This window comes from Filicampus tigris, unplaced genomic scaffold (genome assembly GCF_054856515.1).
Source record: "Filicampus tigris isolate MCC_2025a unplaced genomic scaffold, RoL_Ftig_1.0 HiC_scaffold_90, whole genome shotgun sequence".
Classification (NCBI taxonomy): domain Eukaryota; kingdom Metazoa; phylum Chordata; class Actinopteri; order Syngnathiformes; family Syngnathidae; genus Filicampus; species Filicampus tigris.
The window spans coordinates 1-5,000 of record NW_028233461.1 but is presented as its reverse complement, the minus strand read 5'-3'; the positions used below and the strand labels follow the sequence as shown (position 1 = coordinate 5,000).

The 5,000-nt window shown below is 63.3% G+C and overlaps 1 non-coding gene across 1 annotated transcript in view; it reads right to left on the bottom strand.

Annotated features, from left to right (window-relative positions):
• LOC147125439 (18S ribosomal RNA) overlaps positions 1–221 on the bottom strand; it is a 1,891-nt gene extending 1,670 nt beyond the window's left edge. The window contains exon 1 of the ribosomal RNA XR_015085639.1: positions 1–221. This exon is cut by the window's left edge and continues 1,670 nt beyond it. This is a non-coding gene — a ribosomal RNA (18S ribosomal RNA).
• Between the last annotated feature and the right edge of the window lie 4,779 nt (positions 222–5,000).

The window sequence follows — 5,000 nt, the reverse complement described above, 5'->3', positions numbered from 1 at the left end:
TTTGGGTCTGATAAATGCGCGCGTCCCCGGGGGTCGGCGCTCGTCTGCATGTATTAGCTCTAGAATTGCCACAGTTATCCAAGTAACGGCTGGAGCGATCAAAGGAACCATAACTGATTTAATGAGCCGTTCGCAGTTTCACTGTACGGGCCGTGTGTACTTAGACTTGCATGGCTTAATCTTTGAGACAAGCATATGCTACTGGCAGGATCAACCAGGTAGCCTCGGGCCGGGAGGGAGCGGCGGGCCACCCCCGCGGCGGTTCGCCCGCGCCGGCGTCGGGCCCCGCCCGGAACGGGGCAGGGGCCGCGCGCGGACGCCCGCTCGCGTGGGGGAGGGCGCGCGCCGTCCCTTCGGTAGGTGGGCTGGAGCCGCCTTAGCGGGCGTAGGACGGGGGCCTCCTCGCGGGAAGCCCCGCCGCCGCCGCCGCCGCGCTAGGGGAAAGGGTTTGAGAAACGATGCGTTAGCCGGAAGGCCCGCCGGCAAGGCGACCGTCCCGCTGCTGGGGCGGGGAGGGGCCGCGGACGAGCGGCGGGCTCCGTGGTAGGACTGCTGAGATCGGTGGGTCGCCTCGGCCTCGCTGCCGTACGGTCGCGCCGGGGTTGGCCGCGGGCCAAGCTCGCGAAGTAGCCCCGGCGCTGGAGAGCGACCCGCTGGCCGGAGGAACCGTCCGCCCGAGCGACCGGCGCGAGGCCGGTGCCGGCGGGGGCCCTCCGATGGCGGGTCATGGTTGCCGATCGGTCGGTGGGGGAATGGAGGTGCGGTGCGTGGTGAGGAGCTCCGGGCGGGGTGGGCCTTCGCCCGGCCCGCGGAGTCCGATTGAGCGCCGCCCGGGTCGGGCGGGCCCGCTCCGTTGAGCGCACGGAGGTTGAGATAGAAAATATTGCAACACGCGGAGCTCCAGGCGGGGGGGGGCCCTCGCCCGGCCCGCGGAGTCCGATTGAACACCCCCCAGGTCGGGCGGGCTCGCTCTGTTGAGCGCACGGAGGTTGACATAGAAAATATTGCAACACGCGGAGCTCCAGGCGGGGGGGGCCCTCGCCCGGCCCGCGGAGTCCGATTGAACACCCCCCAGGTCGGGCGGGCTCGCTCTGTTGAGCGCACGGAGGTTGAGATAGAAAATATTGCAACACGCGGAGCTCCAGGCGGGGGGGGCCCTCGCCCGGCCCGCGGAGTCCGATTGAACACCCCCCAGGTCGGGCGGGCTCGCTCTGTTGAGCGCACGGAGGTTGAGATAGAAAATATTGCAACACGCGGAGCTCCAGGCGGGGGGGGCCCTCGCCCGGCCCGCGGAGTCCGATTGAACACCCCCCAGGTCGGGCGGGCTCGCTCTGTTGAGCGCACGGAGGTTGAGATAGAAAATATTGCAACACGCGGAGCTCCAGGCGGGGGGGCCCTCGGCCGGCCCGCGGGGTCCGATTGAACACCCCCCAGGTCGGGCAGGCTCGCTCTGTTGAGCGCATGGAGGTTGACATAGAAAATAATCCAACACGCGGAGCTCCAGGCGGGGGGGCCCTCGCCCGGCCCGCGGAGTCCGATTGAACACCCCCCAGGTCGGGCAGGCTCGCTCTGTTGAGCGCATGGAGGTTGACATAGAAAATAATCCAACACGCGGAGCTCCAGGCGGGGGGGCCCTCGCCCGGCCCGCGGAGTCCGATTGAACACCCCCCAGGTCGGGCAGGCTCGCTCTGTTGAGCGCATGGAGGTTGACATAGAAAATAATCCAACACGCGGAGCTCCAGGCGGGGGGGCCCTCGCCCGGCCCGCGGAGTCCGATTGAACACCCCCCAGGTCGGGCAGGCTCGCTCTGTTGAGCGCATGGAGGTTGACATAGAAAATAATCCAACACGCGGAGCTCCAGGCGGGGGGGCCCTCGCCCGGCCCGCGGAGTCCGATTGAACACCCCCCAGGTCGGGCAGGCTCGCTCTGTTGAGCGCATGGAGGTTGACATAGAAAATAATCCAACACGTGGAGCTCCAGGCGGGGGGGCCCTCGCCCGGCCCGCGGAGTCCGATTGAACACCCCCCAGGTCGGGCAGGCTCGCTCTGTTGAGCGCATGGAGGTTGACATAGAAAATAATCCAACACGTGGAGCTCCAGGCGGGGGGGCCCTCTCCCCCCCCGGTGAGTCCGCTCACAGTGCCCCTATGTCGGGCAGGCTCATTGCATTGTGCGCATGGAGGTTGACTTAGAAAATATTTGAGAGTGACATGAGCTCCAGGCAGACACCGACTCATCGCCCGTGGGGTGTCCGACGAGCCCTCACCAATCTTGGATTAATGTTTGGCGAGGCTCCCCTGATCAGCTCTGGAGGTGGCAAGTTCTGAAAAAGTGGTTTCTGAAAATGTGCCCCTTGTATTTTGTGAAACCAGGGGTAACCTAGCGAGTAGGCAAACTCATCCCCTGACTGGGGGGATCAACTTTTACCTACTACAGCGCCCCTAATGGCCAAAAGTGGTACTGCTCCCCCTGGTAGCCTAACCCATTGAAATGAATGGGAAAAATTAATTTAGGCTACCAGGGCTTTGGGCTACCAGGGCTTTGGGCTACCAGGGCTTTGGGCTACCAGGGCTTTTTGCTACCAGGGCTGTGGGCTACCAGGGCTTTGGGCTACCAGGGCTGAGGGCTACCAGGGCTATTATAGGCGGCCACCACTGCACTAGTGGCAGCCCGGGGAAGGTGCCTGTTGCTCGGATATGCTTTTACGCACGTCGGCCTCTGCGCCCTGGAGCTTTTTTATGCTACCAGGGCTATTATAGGCGGCCACCACTGCACTAGTGGCAGCCCGGGGAAGGTGCCTGTTGCTCGGATATGCTTTTACGCACGTCGGCCTCTGCTCCCTGGAGCTTTTTTATGCTACCAGGGCTATTATAGGCGGCCACCACTGCACTAGTGGCAGCCCGGGGAAGGTGCCTGTTGCTCGGATATGCTTTTACGCACGTCGGCCTCTGCGCCCTGGAGCTTTTTTATGCTACCAGGGCTATTATAGGCGGCCACCACTGCACTAGTGGCAGCCCGGGGAAGGTGCCTGTTGCTCGGATATGCTTTTACGCACGTCAGCCTCTGCGCCCTGGAGCTTTTTTATGCTACCAGGGCTATTATAGGCGGCCACCACTGCACTAGTGGCAGCCCGGGGAAGGTGCCTGTTGCTCGGATATGCTTTTACGCACGTCGGCCTCTGCGCCCTGGAGCTTTTTTATGCTACCAGGGCTATTATAGGCGGCCACCACTGCACTAGTGGAAGCCCGGGGAAGGTGCCTGTTGCTCGGATATGGCTTTTACGCACGTCGGCCTCTGCGCCCTGGAGCTTTTTTATGCCACCAGGGCTACGTTAGGCGGCCACCACTGCGCTTGTGGCTGCCCGGGGAAGGTGCCCGTTGCTCGGATATGATTTTACGCACGTCGGCCTCTCCGCCCTGGAGCTTTTTTATGCTACCAGGGCTATTATAGGCGGCCACCACTGCACTAGTGGCAGCCCGGGGAAGGTGCCTGTTGCTCGGATATGATTTTACGCACGTCGGCCTCTGCGCCCTGGAGCTTTTTTATGCTACCAGGGCTATTATAGGCGGCCACCACTGCACTAGTGGAAGCCCGGGGAAGGTGCCTGTTGCTCGGATATGCTTTTACGCACGTCGGCCTCTGCGCCCTGGAGCTTTTTTATGCTACCAGGGCTATTATAGGCGGCCACCACTGCACTAGTGGCAGCCCGGGGAAGGTGCCTGTTGCTCGGATATGCTTTTACGCACGTCGGCCTCTGCGCCCTGGAGCTTTTTTATGCTACCAGGGCTATTATAGGCGGCCACCACTGCACTAGTGGCAGCCCGGGGAAGGTGCCTTTTGCTCGGATATGCTTTTACGCACGTCGGCCTCTGCGCCCTGGAGCTTTTTTATGCCACCAGGGCTATTATAGGCGGCCACCACTGCACTAGTGGCGGCCCGGGGAAGGTGCCTTTTGCTCGGATATGCTTTTACGCACGTCGGCCTCTGCGCCCTGGAGCTTTTTTATGCCACCAGGGCTATTATAGGCGGCCACCACTGCACTAGTGGCGGCCCGGGGAAGGTGCCTGTTGCTCGGATATGCTTTTACGCACGTCGGCCTCTGCGCCCTGGAGCTTTTTTATGCCAGCAGGGCTACGTTAGGCGGCCACCACTGCGCTTGTGGCTGCCCGGGGAAGGTGACTTTTGCTCGGACGCGCTTTTACGCACGCCGGCCTCTCCCGACTGGTGCTTTCTTATGCCAGCAGGGCTATGTTAGGCGGCCACCACTGCGCTTGTGGCTGCCCGGGGAAGGTGACTTTTGCTCGGACGCGCTTTTACGCACGCCGGCCTCTCCCGACTGGTGCTTTCTTATGCCAGCAGGGCTATGTTAGGCGGCCACCACTGCGCTTGTGGCTGCCCGGGGAAGGTGACTTTTGCTCGGACGCGCTTTTACGCACGCCGGCCTCTCCCCACTGGTGCTTTCTTATGCCAGCAGGGCTATGTTAGGCGGCCACCACTGCGCTTGTGGCTGCCAGGGGAAGGTGACTTTTGCTCGGACGCGCTTTGACGCACGCCGGCCTCTCCCCGCTGGTGCTTTCTTATGCCAGCAGGGCTACGTTGGGCGGCCGCCACTCCGCTCGCGGCTGCCCGGGTAAGGCGCCTCTCGCGCGCGCGCGCGCGCGTGCCCCTTGGTAGGCCCCACAGGGGCAGGGGGGTCCGGCCGACAAAAGGTTGGATCGAGGGATGACTTTCAATAGATCGCAGCGAAGGAGCTGCTCTGCTACGTACGAAACCCTGACCCAGAATCAGGTCGTCTGCAAGTCATTTAGCACCAGGCTCTCCACAAACATGCGGTGGCGAGTCCGGAGAGGGGGCGCCCTTCGTCCGGGCGCACCCCAGCCCGGTTCGAGCGGCTCTGCTCGCCGCGGGGCCTCCCCCGCGGCTACCCGTGGCCAACCGGAGGGCCGCGGCGCTACGGTATCGCCGCGTCTAGGCGGGATTCTGACTTAGAGGCGTTCAGTC